We start from the raw sequence: 14,492 nt of genomic DNA, 5'->3' as shown, positions 1-14,492 counted from the left end.
ATAATCTTGTGTACTTCTATCAGATCTGCCATCATTCCCCTACACTTCAGGAAGTGAAGTCCTGACCTTTTCAATATTTCTCTGTGACTCAGGTTCTCAAGTCTTGGCAATGCCCTTGCAAATTTTTGCTGCATTCTTTCAATCTTCTTGATATCCTAGAACTTCACATGATGTTCCAAATTGGGCCTCACCAATGTCTTAAACAACTTCAACATATCAACCCATCTCCTAAACTGATTTATGGAGGCCAATGTGCCAGTAGCTCGATTTATCATCCTATATACCTATGATATCCCTTACAAGGAGTTATGGATCTGTATTCCCAGATCCCAGTTCTATTGCACTCCACAGTGCCCCACCTTACACCGTATAAGTCCTTTCCTGGTTTGTTCTCCTCACGCGCAACACCTCACACTTATTGCCATTAAATTTCATCTGCCATTTTCAGTTCCTTTTCCCAGCTGGTCCAGATCCCTCTACAAGCTCTGACAGCCTTTCCTCACTTTCCCCAAAGTTGGAGTCATCAGCTAATTTTCTTATCCAGTTAACCACATTATCATATAACATAAAAACCATAGAACAATTACAGCATGGAATCAGGTCATCTCTGCCCTTCTAGTCCATGCCGAACGCTTACTCTCACCTGGTCCCACCGACCTCCACTCAACCCATCACCCTCCATTCCTTTCCTGTATATATACCCATCCAATTTTTAAAAAATGCCAAAATTGAACCTGCCTCTACCACTTCTACTGGAAGCTTGTTCCACACAGCTACCACTCTCTGAGTAAAGAAGTTCCGCCTTGTGTTGCCCCTAAACTTTTGCCCCCTAACTCTCAACTCACGTCCTCTTGTTTGAATCTCCCCTACTCTCAATGGAAAAAGTCTATCCATGTCAACTCTATCTATCCCCCTCATAATTTTAAATACCTCTATCAAGTCTCCCCTCTCAACCTCCTATGCTCCAAAGAATAAAGACCTAACTTGTTTAACTTTTCTCTATAACTTAGGTGCTGAAACCCAGGTAACATTCTAGTAAATCTCCTCTGTACTCTCTCTATTTTGTTGACATCGTTTCTATAATTTGGTGACCATAACTGTACACAATACTCTAAATTTGGCCTCACCAATGCCTTGTACAATTTTAATTATCATCCAGATCTTTGATATAGGTGGCCAACAACAACAGACCCAGCACTGATCTCTGCAGCACTCCACGAGTCACAGGCCTACAGTCAGAAAGGCAACCATCTACTACCACTCTCTGGCATCTCCCACATTCTGAAAGTCTAAACCAATGAACTACCTCCTCCTCATGGCCATGTAAATGAACCTTCTTGACCATGTGGGACCTTGTCAAATCTCCCGTTATTCTCCTGCACCCCAGGGAATAAAGTCCTAACTTATCCCACCTTTCTCTTTAATTCAGGTCCTCAAGTCCAAGCAACATCCTTGCAAGATCTCTCTAGATCGCTGTCCATTCCATTAACATTCTGGCCGCCCTCCACAATCTCCCTCTTAAACATCCTCTATGATTTACTTTTCTGCTTTTCTGTTTATTGTTAGATCATAATTTTTGAGCAAGAATCCTGGCACTCTGCTTTGGAGGGTGCCTAAGATATTCTTGACAGCTCAGTGCTTTGAGTGAGTTGCCAAGGAATAATGAGGTAGTTGAATAGTGACAGCTACCCTATGCTTGAAAAGACCTGGGGGTGGACTTGACATGAGCTGGGCTGAAATCCATCACATTCCAATGACTCGGTGGACAAAGGTCAAATTGTTGGCGAGACTGATTGCTTGGATTAAACTCCTTCAGCGAAGTATTAAGCAGTCGATTAACTTTGCTGGCATATGCAACATCGCATTTGTGCAAAACTCCATGGAACATTAACTGGTGATAATCATCATTAATGTCGCAGAGAGTATGATGAGCAACGCACAAAATGCAGGAGGAACTGAGAAAGTCAGCCAGCATCTTTGGAGGACAATAAACAGTCAACATTTTGGACTGAAACCCTTCATCAGGACTGGAAAGGAAGGGGGCAGTAGACAGAATAAGAAGGGGAGGGGAGGGGAAAGAATACAAGCTGGCGGGCAATAGGTGAAATCCAGTGATGGGAAGGTAAGTGGGTGGGGGAAAGGGTCTGAAATAGGCAATTGGGAGGTGATAGGTGGAAGAGGTAAAGGGCGAAGAAGGAGTATGATCGGAGTGAACAATATCAGAATCAGGTTTATTATCACTGGCATGTGTCGTGAAATTTGTTAACTTAGCAGTAGCAGTTCAATGTGATATATAATACAGAAGAAGAAAAAATAATAACAATTAAATAAGTACAGTATACGTATACGGAATAGATTTAAAATCATGCAAAAAACAGAAATAATATATATTGTCCAAGGGTTCAATGTCCATCGGATGGCAGAGGGGAAGAAGCTGTTCCTGAATCGCTGAGTGTGTGCCTTCAGGCTTCTGTACCTCCTCCCTGATGGTAACAGTGAGAAAAGGGCATGCCCTGGGTGCTGGAGGTCCTTAATAATCGATGTTGCTTTTCTGAAACACCACTCCTTGAAGATGTCCTGGGTGATTTTTAGGTTAGTACCCAAAATGAAGCCGACTAAATTTACAACCTCTGCAGCTTCTTTCAGTCCTGTGCAGTAGCTCTCTCCCCCCACCTCCCCATACCAGACAGTGATGCAGCCTGTCAGGATGCTCTCTACGGTACATCTATAGAAGTTTTTGAGTGTATTTGTTGACATGCCAAATCCCTTCAAACTCCTGATGAAGTATAGTTGTGGCCTTGCCTACTTTATAACTGCATCGTTATGTTGGGTCGGGTTAGGTCCTCAGAGGACATGAAACAAAGAGAAGGTGGTGGGGAACTAGATGGAGATGATGGGCAGATCATGAGGGTAGGTGGGGGGAAGAGAAGGGTGAAAAGGCTATCAGAATGGGAGAAATAAATCAATACAAGGGAGGGGGTAACAGAGGTGTGCATGTTGTTCCAACAAACCCTTCTCTGTCAATCTGAGAGAACAGTGGAAAAAAGAACGGTAATTTACCTTGTAACCTTTTAATACTTTGGTCTAGGTGAAGTTAGATAATAGCTCAGTGATTAATATAAGACTATAAGATAATAACTCATAGAAGTCCATCAATTTACTCTGATGCCTGATTTATTATCTTTCTGAACCCCATTCTCGTGCCTGCTCCCTGTAACCTTTCATGTCCTGACTATTTGAGACCTTTCAACATCTGCCATAAATATTCCAAATGTCTTGGAATGTCACGCAGCCACCCGTGACAATGAATTCCACAGATAAACCACCCTACACATCTCCATTCTAAAGGACATTCTCTATTCTGAGGCTGAGCCCTCTGGCCAGTACATAGTTCCCTGAAAGTGGCATCACAGGTAGACAGGGTGGAGAAGATGACCTTTGACCCTCTAGGCTTCAGTCAGGGCATTGAGTATATAACTTGGAATGTTGTATTCAAAGTTTAATGCTCAAAGTAAATTTATTATCAAAGTACATATATGTCACCATAATCAACCCTGAGATTCATTTTCTTGTGATGGATTGGTGCATATCCATAACTACTCATATGATTTTCAGTTCAAGGACATTGGTGTTTCCATACCAAACTGTGATGCAGCCAGTCAGTGTTCTCTCCACTACTTATTTATAGAAGTCGGTCAAAGTTTTAGATGTCAAGCTGAATCTCCGCAAACTCCTAAGGAAGTAGAGGCGCTGCCATACTTTTTTTGTAATTGCACTTAAATGTTGGTCTAAGACAGATGGTCTGAAATAATAACTCAAGTCAAGTCGCTTTTATTGTCACTTCAACCATAACTGCTGGTACAGTACACAGTAAAAATGAAACAACGTTCCTCCAGGACCATGGTGCTACATGAAACAACACAAAACTACATTAGACTTCAGACCTACACAGGAAAAAAGTGCACAAAACAGTGCAAGACAGTATAACAATTAATAAACAAGACAATAGGCACAGTAAAGGGCAAATTACAATGTAATAAATAATATAAGTGTAAATGTAAACAATGTTTTAGCAGGAATTGAGAAAGAAATGAGCAAAAATTGCAAAAGGAGTGGAGTGATGTTCAGTTGAGTGTGTGTGTGTGTGTGTGTAATTGTAAGTTGGTGTCAGACTAGACTCTGGGAATTGAGGAGTCTAATAACTTGGGTGAAGAAACTGTTCCACAGTCTGGTTGTGAGAGCCCAAATGCTTTGGTACCTTTTCCCAGAGAGCAGGAGGGAGAAGAGTTTGTGTGAGGGGTGTGTGGGGTCCTTCACAAAGTTGCTGACCTTCTTACTTCTGATCCATCGAGGAGGACTGTCTCATGGACCTCTGGTTTCCTCGTCCTGAAGTCAATAATCAGCTCTTTAGTCTTGCTGACACTGAGTGAGAAGTTGTTGCTGAGGCACCACACAGCCAGATTTTCAATCTTCCTCCCATGTGCTGATGTTGCAGTTATACAAGGTATTGTTGAGGCACCATTTAGAATATTTTGTTCAGTTTTAGTCACCCTTCAACTAGAAAGATGCCATTAAGCTGGAAAGAGTGCAGAGGAGATTTATAAGGGTGTTGCTGGAGCTTGTGGGCCTGAGTTATGGACAGATTAATCAGGTTGGGATTGTTTTCGTATAAACATAGGAGAACTTGAGGTAACCTGATAGACGTTTATAAAATCACGAGGGGCATGGACAAGGTCAGTGTACACGGTACTTTTCTCAGGGTTGTGAAATCAAGATCTAGAAAGCAGAGGTTTTTGGTGAGTGGGAAGAGATTTAATAGGAGCTTCAAGGGCAACTTTCTCACCCAGTGGATGGTCAGTATAAGGAATAGGCTGGCTGAGGAATTAGTTGAGGCAAGTTGGGGGGGGGGGTGGACTTTTCCTCTGCTGGACTGGACTGTATCCACAACTGTATGTAGACATTTTCATTCCTCTGTACTGGTGTTTTCAGACTAAGCCGTGATACAGTCAGTCAGTTAGTGAGGTACCACTGTAGCTGGAGACGTAAGGCAGTGGTGCTAACCTCTGCACCACCTAGATCTCTCTGCCTCTCACCCCTACCAAGAGACAACTGTGACAGAGACCTGGTGACTGCATGGCAGGGTTCGGAATGATGTGGCTGAAGAGATCGTGGAGGCATTAATTATGATCTTTCAAGAATCATCTGATTCCGGAATGGTTCCAGAGGACTAGAAAATTGAAAAAGTCACTCCACTCTTCAAGAAGGGAGGGTGGCAAATAAAAGAAAATTATAGCAGTTAGCCTGACCTAAGTGGTTGGGAAGATGTTGGAGTCGATTGTAAAGGATGTGGTTTTGGGGTACTTGGAGGAACATGATAAATTAGGCCAAAGTCAGCGTAGTTTCCTCAAGGGAAAACCTTGACTGACATACCTGTTGGAAATAGTAAGCAGGGTAGTCAAAGGAAAATTGGTGGATGTTATTTACTTGGATTTTCAGAAGGCCTTTGACAAGGTGTGCACCAGAGGCTGCTTAACAAATTAAAAGCCCATGGTATTACAGGAAAGATATGAACATGGATGGAACATCTGCTGGTTGACACGAGGGAAAAGGTGGGAATAAAGGGAGCCTTCTCTGTTTGGCTGCTGGTGACTAGTGGTTCTCCACAGAGTTCTGTGTAGGGACTGCTTCTTTTACGTTATATGCCAATGATAAAATTGATGGCTTTGTTTTCAAGTTTGCAAATGATACAAAGATAGGTGAAGGGGCAGATACTCTTAAGGAAGCAGGGAGTCTGCAGAATGACTGAGACAGATTAGGAGGAAGGGCAAAGATGTGTAAATGGAATAGAGTGTTGTGAAACGCATGGTCATACACTTTGGCAGAAGGAGTAAAAACATTGACTATTTTGTAAATGGTGAGAAAACTAAAAAAAATCTGAGAGGCAAAGGGACTTGGGAGTCCTTGTGCAGAATTCTCTGAAGGATACTTTCCAGATTGAGTTGGTGGTGAGGAAAGCAAATGCAATGTTTGCATTCATTTTGAGAGGACTAGAATATGAAGAAAGGATGTAATGTCGAGCCTTTATAATGAACTGGTGAGGGCTCACTTGGAGTATTGTGAGGAGTTTTGAGCCCCTTATTTAAGAATGGATGTACTGACATTGGAGATGGTTAAGGAGAGGTTCACGAAAGTGATTCCAGGATTGATAAGTTTTTCATATGATGAGCGTTTGATGGTTCTGGGTCTTTATTCACTGGAGTTCAGAAGAGTGGGGAGGAATCTCATCGTATATTGAAAAGTCTGAATAGAGTGGACGTGAAGAGGATGTTTCCTATGGTGGAGGAGTTTAAGACCAGAGGACACAGCCTCAAAATAGAGGAATATCCATTTAGAATGGAGGTGATGAGGAATCTCTTTAGTTAGAGCATGGTGAATCTGTGGAATTCATTGCCACAAGCTACTATGGAGGTCAAGTCTTTGGGTGTATTTAAGCTGGAGCTTGATAGGTTCTTGATTAGTCAGAGCATGAAAGATTATGAGGAGAAGATAAGAATAGGGTTGGGAGGGAAAGAGATCAGCCATGATGAAATGGTGGAGCAGACTCAGTGGGCTGAATCGCCTAATTTTGGTCCAATGTCTATGGTCGCATTGTGCTTTTTTATTTGATTCACCTAAATCCCAGTTCTAGTTCTGCCAAATCACGACACATTCTTCTCCCTCTAGTGTCTCAGAGTTCACTAGTAGCTTAACTTTTACCAGTAACTTCAATTTCACATTCACCAGAGGCCTTAGTCTAAAGTCCTTGGTGAAGCCTGACTTTAACATTCATTATGACACCTCAAGTTTAACAACTTTTGACAAATCTTGGGCTTATTTGGACACCCAAAGCCCAGTTTAACACCTTCTGACAGGCCCCAGGTTGACATGGATAACTGAAACCCAATTTAACATCTTTTGACAGGCCCCAGGTTAATATGGATGACCAAAACCCAGTTTAACATCTGCCAGGATGCCTTGGTTTAATATTCACCACAGGGACCTCTGTTTATCATCTACTGACAGTCCTAGTTTAACATTCTCTTTCAGGCCCAATTTTCCATCGATGGCAGAGACTATCACTTACAGAGTCCGATTTAACTTTCACTGACAGGACCCAGAATAAAATGTGGCCAGAAGCCTTAGTTTTACATCCACCAGGGAGAATACTGTTTAACCTCAGTATAACAACTCATTTGTCATTAACTGAAAGGTCTCAATTTAACATCCAATAATAGGCCTCTAGTGAACATTGACAAGATGGGCGTCAGTTTAATACCCATCAGAGAGCCCCTAGGTTAACATTAACTAAGAGAGCTCATTTAACATCTAAGTGCCTCAGGATAACATCACAGGGAGGCCTAAGTAAAGCTCCAAAAGATCTTATCGCAGAATTACTTGGAAGCATTGGTGTGGGTTATGTGCTGCAGCTGGAAGACAGCTTGAACCAAGATTTACCAACTGAACTGGAGTAGACTAGAGGAGCCAAACAGCTGACTCCTGCTCCCTCTTCATATTTTATTTCATTTTTTTATTTGGAGGTACAGCACGGTAACGGGTTCTTCTAGCCTAACGAGCCCGAACCACCCAATTACACTCATGAGAACAAATTAACCTGCTAACTCCAGCAACGTGGGGACATTGGATAAAACCAGAGTGCTTGGAGGGTACAGCAGAAGACAGCAAACTGTGCAAATGCAAAAAGAAAATAATAATAATAATAATAATAATAATAATGATGATAAATAAATAAGGAACATACATCGAGAACATGAGATGAAGAGTCCTTGAAAGAGACCCCATAGGTTGAGGGAAAATTTCAGTGATGGGGAAAGTGAAGTTTTCCTCTTTGGTTCATGAGCCTGATGGCTGAGGGGTAGTAACTGTACCTGGACCTGGTTGTGTCAGTCCTGAGGCTCCTATACCTTCTTCCTGATGGCAGCAGTGAGGCAAGAGCATGACCTGGGTAATGGGGATCCCCGATGATGGAAGCTGCATCTTGCAACAGTGTTTCATGTAGAAGTGCTCGATAGTTGGAAGGGCTTTACCCATGATGGACTGGGCAATGTCCATTACTTTTTCTAGGACTTCCTGTTCAGGGCCATTGTTGTTTCTATACCAGACTGTGATGCTGTCAGATGGTATACTCTCTACTACGCATCTGTAGAAGTCTGTGAAGATTTCGAGCTGAATCTCCGCTCTTACTCTTACTCCAAATCTCTACTCTTAAGGAAAGTAGAGGCATTGCCATACTTTCTCCATAATTGCACTTGCATGCTGGGCCCAGGACAGGCCCTCCAAAATAATAACACCAAGGAATTTAAAGTTGCTGACTCTCTCCACCTCTGATCGTCCAATGAGGACTGGCTCATAAACCGCTGGTTTCCTTCTTCTGAAGTCAATTATCAGCTCCTTGGTTTTGCTGATGTGGAGGAAGAGGCTGTTGTTATGATACCTCCGGTTAGATTTTCAATCTCCTTCCTATATGCATAATTCATAATTCATTATATTCATAACTTTTCTGGACACCTGGGCTTATATGCAGAATTTCTCTCTAGGCCAAGGTAGCAACTCAAAATGTTGATCTGCCTCCTTCTCACTGGATGCTGTTTGGCCTCCCTGTGCATTTTCAGCATTTTCTGTTTTCAGATTGCAAGCAACTGCTGATTTCTGCTGTTTGGTCATCTCAGGGACCAAATCCCTCACCAATTCCTGAAAACGCTGGGTTGCTGACCAGTTTAGATGTTGATTATAGTGGCTTGGAGCTTTGCTAGACGATGGCACCTGTCAGTTGGCACCGGACTTCAGGGTGAATGGTCCCGGGTTCATATCTGGCTGGCCCCTTGCACGCTTTCCATCCATGATGGGTTGAGTGTTGAGCTAACAACTCAGTGTTGAAAAACACAGGCAAATGCCAAGGAAATGACAAGAAATGTGCCACAAGGCGTGAAATGGAGCAACAACAACAAGATGCTGGCAATTCTGGAAATAATTAAGATCTCAAAGAAACAATTGTAAATACAGAATGAATCATCAAAGCGAGCAAGCTGGAATGACTTACTCACAGTCTTGATTTTATCGATTAAATTCAGTTGGCTCACAGCCTCTTTAATTGCTTTCTATTTTATTTGCCCATTAGTGTCATTCCTCTCTTGTATATTCTTTGTTGTTCAAAAACAGTGCAGTACACGATATATCACACTCCTGGCTGGATCCTAAATCATTCTTCTGAAATTCAGGCTTCATCAACTATTTCTCAAATGCTACAGCTTAAGCAGGTTATCCAAATGTAATAATTCACAATTTCAGCATTTGCCATATCTGACAGGAGAGAAAAAACTTCCTCAGGTTCAGAACAAGGGTAACAACATTAACCAAGAATTTGAATCAGAATCAGGTTTATTATCACTGACTCATGTGGTGGAATGCATTGGGGCAGCAGTACAGTGCAAGCTAAAAAAACACGCTATATGCTACAGTAAGAAATATGCAGTATATACGTATAAAAAGTAGTAGTGAAAAGAGAGAGTTCCAGGGTTCATTATCGATTCATTAATCTGATTATGGAGGAAAAGAAGCTGTTTCTGAAACCGAGAGTGGCTCTTCAGGGTCCAGTACCTCCTCTCTGATTGTAGTAATGAGAAGAGTGAATAAGTGTGAGGTTATCCATTTTGGGAGTAAGAACAGGAAGGAAGAACCTATTGTCTATAAGAGGGCACGTCCTGGGTTGTGAGGATCCTTAAAGTTGGATCCCCTTTGAAGGGGTGTCCTCGATGCTGGGGAGGCTAGTGCCCATGGTGGAGCTGGCTGAGTTTACAATCCACTGCAGCTTTTTCCAATGCTGTGGATTGCTCCCTCCATGCCAGACAGTGATGCAACCAGTCAGAATGTTCTCCACCATACATCTGTAAAAATTTGCTAAGGTCTGGTTGGTGTTCCCCTAACTTCCCCTTTCTGAAGACCACGACCAATTCCTTGGTCTTACTGACGCAGAGTACAAGCCACCCCAAGCCATCATTACACAATGTTGGGACAGATCCTTTCATACAAACGATATCAGGTATAAGACATGTTCTCCTCTAGAAAGCTGTTCAGTTTGAGCATCTAGAATAGACCATACAGTCGAATGCAAAACATATTATAGAACAGTACACCACAGTAAGGCCCTTCAGCCCACAATGCTGTGCTGACCCTTTAGCCTACTCTAAGATATATCTAACCCTGACAGGGTCTTCCATGCACCCACCACTCTCTGTGTAAAGAATTTAGCTCTGACATTCCCCCAGCTGTAATTTCCTCCAGTCACCTGAAAATGATTCCCCCTCATATTAGCTATTTCCACCCCTGGAGATAGCTGCTGGTTTTTCATTCTGTCTATCCCTCTCATCATTTTATTCACAGGTTATTAAAGTTTTATTAAAGTTTTAAGTCAAAGACCAGATAAAGTTTGAAGAACTAACTCTGTTTGTACAGATACCCTGTAGGACAGACCTGTGATTAGAGGTATCTCAGGGTGATGAGGTTCTAGGATAAGAGAAGATGAGAGGATCCAGTTTATCCAGCAATTATTATAAAGATACAGATTAGTTTTACTTCTCACATTGTGAAATTCATTGATATGTCAAATCAAATCAGCGAGGATGTGCTGAGCAGCGCACTTCTGGAGCCAGAATAGCATGTATACAACTCTATAACTGTACAGTGTCTGTATGCCTTTGGAATGTGGAAAGAAGCCAATCATCTGGAGAAAACCCACGTAGTCATGGGGAGAAAGTTCCTGACAGGCAGTGGCAGGAATCGGACCTGATCTTACAGCTAGTGCTGTAAAGCTCTTGAGCTTGACTGCTACACTACCATGCCACCCCATCTGCTCTTAATAATGTTATCAAGTAATCTGGGTGCTCACGTTGTGTACTGATGGCAGCTTGTGTTGTGTGCAGTACTGTCAATGTAGAGCACAGAGCCAGTTAGTGAATCTGGCGGGAGAAAAGGATGTTGCGAATGGTGAGGGTGGAGTGCCCTGGGAGGGATGAGGGACAGACAGAGAAGGAGTCCCAGAGGTGGGAGGTGGCACACATACAGACACACCCAGCCCTGAGACACTAGACAGGATCATTTGATTCCAAACAATTGTTTATCGATCTTTACTGAATGTCTCTCTGGTGCTTTCCACTCCTTCCCTTCTCCCTTTCCCTTTTTCCAAACGTATTTCCCCTCTCCTTGCCCCCTTCCCACTCTCAGCCCGCAATAGAGACCCATATCGGAATCAGGTTTATTGTCTGGCCCGCTGAGTTCTGCCAGCATTTCGTGTTTTTTTTTCCAGCATCTGCAGATTCACTCATGTTGCCTTATCATCATTCACATGTGTTATGATTTTTTTTGCAGCAGCAATACAGTGTTAATCATAAAATTACTGCAGTAGTGTACAAAGGTCTTAGGCTCTTGCATAGTAATGTACATCAAGGGTATATCTACCAACCTTTGTATTGGCACCTCCAGGCGACAGTCTGGTCTCCAGTAGGGCAGAAGCACAAACATCCTGCTTGCAAGCAATTGACCGCATGTGACACATTTCTAGTGACCGGGGAAGCAATGTCAGGCTTCACAGTATTGTTCATGAGCTAACTGATCTGTGGGATCAACAGAGTAAAGGGGCTATTGTCTCCCTCAAGCTTGTAGAAACCCCATGTATGTCCCTCCTGAAGGAATCCTGGGGTGTAGGGGACTGAAAAGGCTCTGGCTATAATTCCAGAGGGAAGAGATATGGAGAGAAGGCGATTTGGACTGAGAGAGAAATTGGATCAGCCATGATGAAATGGCAGAGAAGACTCGATAGACGAAATGGCCTAATTCTGCTCCTAACCCTGTGGTCTTATTATAATTTATTGTACATTTTATGTATTGCACTGTACTGCTTTCAGAGAGATGGGGCTCATCAAGTAGAAGGAAAACTTTGGCTGCCTTGTGGCTTTACCCACTTATGGGAAAGGCTTTGGGAGCAATCCCCGAGGGAAATATATGGAGCTGAAATCCTTAACGCAGTCTCCTACATTGAGTTCAACACTGAACTCAAGCAGCAGTTCCCTGCTGCTGGTGCCAAATAGTTTTGATATCTGCCGTTTATTTGGGTTCATTAGATGTGTGGAAGGGGTGGGGAGGGGGAGCCTGCTACATGGGCAACAGCTTGCTCTCCATGTTCTACTGGCCCTAGCTTACATACCTAGGCAGCTAGGACGTGGTTGATGCTGACTGGCCGAGGCCTCACTCTATCACTGCCGCACAACATACGTCAGTGATAATAAACCTGATTTTTCACACTTACATTGAAATATGCAATGAAATGGACCGTTTCCATCAAATCAAACCAACGAGAATTGTGCTGGGCAGCCTGCAAGACTTGCCAATCTTCTAGTGTCAACATATTCTACCCACAACTCAATAACCATAACCTGTAAGTCTTTGGAATGTGGGAGGAATGTACTTAGTCAAAGAGAGAAGGTATGAAGTCCTTACAGACAGCGGCATGAATTGTACCCTGATCAGTGATTGCAGGTGTTACAATGTGATTGCGCTAACTGCTATGCCATCGTGCTGCCCCTCTTGGGTGGGAAAGTCTAAGGAATAATTACTCCTTGAATGAAGAAGATGCCTGGCTTTCAGGGCAAGGAGAATACCATTCACTGAGACTGTTATCTGGAAGTCCAAACATTAAATAAAATTATAAGCTCAAGAGTTTCCTGAAGATGCTGGAAGTCCAGAGTAACACAGATGTCTGTAGTAAGGATGTCAAAAGTTTCGGGGAGAAGGTAGGAGAATGGCGTTGTGAGGAATAATATATCCACCATGATGGAATGCGGAGCAGATGCAATGGGGCTAAGGTCTAATTCTGTTCCCATGTCTTGTGAACTTATGGTCTTCTGGAAACTGAGAAATCACTAGTACATCAGTGATACTGAAGAAATACTGTATTTCTGAGTACATTGCCAGGGATTACTTGTTGAGGTATTTTATGTTAGCTCAGTGGGTTTGGAGACAAGAGTTTACTTGCCCAAAAAATAATTAACTTTAAAAGATTCTGCAGATGCTGGAAATACAGAGCAACACACACAAAATGCTGGAGGAACTCAGCAGGCCAGGCAACATCTATGGAAAAGAGTAAACAGTCGATGTTTTGGTCCTAGACCCTTCTTCAGGACTAGAAAAGAAGAGGGAAGGTGTCTGAATAAAAAGGTGAGGGGAGGGGAAAGAGGCTAGCTGGAAGGTGATGGATTAAGTCAGGTGGATGGGAAAGGTCAAGGGCAGGAGAATGGATGAGGGGACCTAGGTGGAGGTAATAGGTGAGAACAAGTGGAATTTCAGAGGGGGGAATAGATGAAGGTGGGGTGGGGGGAATTTGTTCACACGAAGGAGAAATCGATATTCATGCCATCAGTTTGGAGGGTATTCATACAGAAAATACATAAGGTGTTGCTCCTCCACCCTGAGGATAGCCTCATTTGGCACAAAAGGAGGCAATGGAATGACACACAAGAGAAGGTCATCGACTGGCAAACACAAGAGATTCTACAGAAAAAGAAACACACGCAAAATTCTGGAAGAACTCAGCAGGTCAGACATCATCTATGGAGTCAACATTTCAGGTCAAGACATTTCATCAGGTTATTAGTCAGTGAAGCTTGGCTCAGAGAGGATGGGAAGTGTGAACTGATGGACTGTGAACTGATTAGTTATCAGTCAGTATCTTGATAGGTTTATTTCCATCTGGGGAATTGATGGTGATTTAATGTCTGTACATTTATTTTAAAACAATGAGGATAATATACCAGGAAAGCAAGCATTCAAAGCATTATCTACAGGACTGTGCAAAAGCCTTAGGCACATATAATTAGCCAGGGTACCTAAGACATTTTCACAGTACTGTAGTGATTTTATGTATTGCATTGTACTGCAGCCACAAAAAGAGAGAAAAAAAATTTCACGCCATGTATCAGTGATGATAAAGGATTCTGACATGGGTCTCTGTAGTGGACTGAGTGTGGGAAGGGGACAGGGAGAGGGGAATCCTGGCTAGGAGAAAGGGATCGGAGGGCGGAGGGTGCAGAATGCACCAGAGATAAAAAAAAACCATTGTTTGGAATCAAATGTCCTTGCCTGGTGTCACGGGGATGGATGTGTTTCCACCCACATTGCCCCTGCCCCTGACTCTCCATGGCTGTCACTTGCCCCACATTTCTTCCACAGTGCTCCACCTGTACCATGCCCAACATCCTTTGCTCCCACCAGATTTACAAACACACTCTCCACTTCACATAGACAAATATAACACTGTGCAAAAGTCTTAGGTAGCCTAGCTAGATATATGTGCCTAAGACTTTTGCACAGTACTGTATGTATGTATCACTTTAAAGGTTGAGTGAGATCAGTTGGAATTGACTGCCAGATGAGTTCTGCCATCA

This window comes from Hypanus sabinus, chromosome 12 (assembly GCF_030144855.1).
Source record: "Hypanus sabinus isolate sHypSab1 chromosome 12, sHypSab1.hap1, whole genome shotgun sequence".
In the NCBI taxonomy this organism is placed as follows: Eukaryota; Metazoa; Chordata; class Chondrichthyes; order Myliobatiformes; family Dasyatidae; genus Hypanus; species Hypanus sabinus.
The sequence above is the reverse complement of the archived record's forward strand: the minus strand, read 5'-3'. Positions refer to the sequence as shown.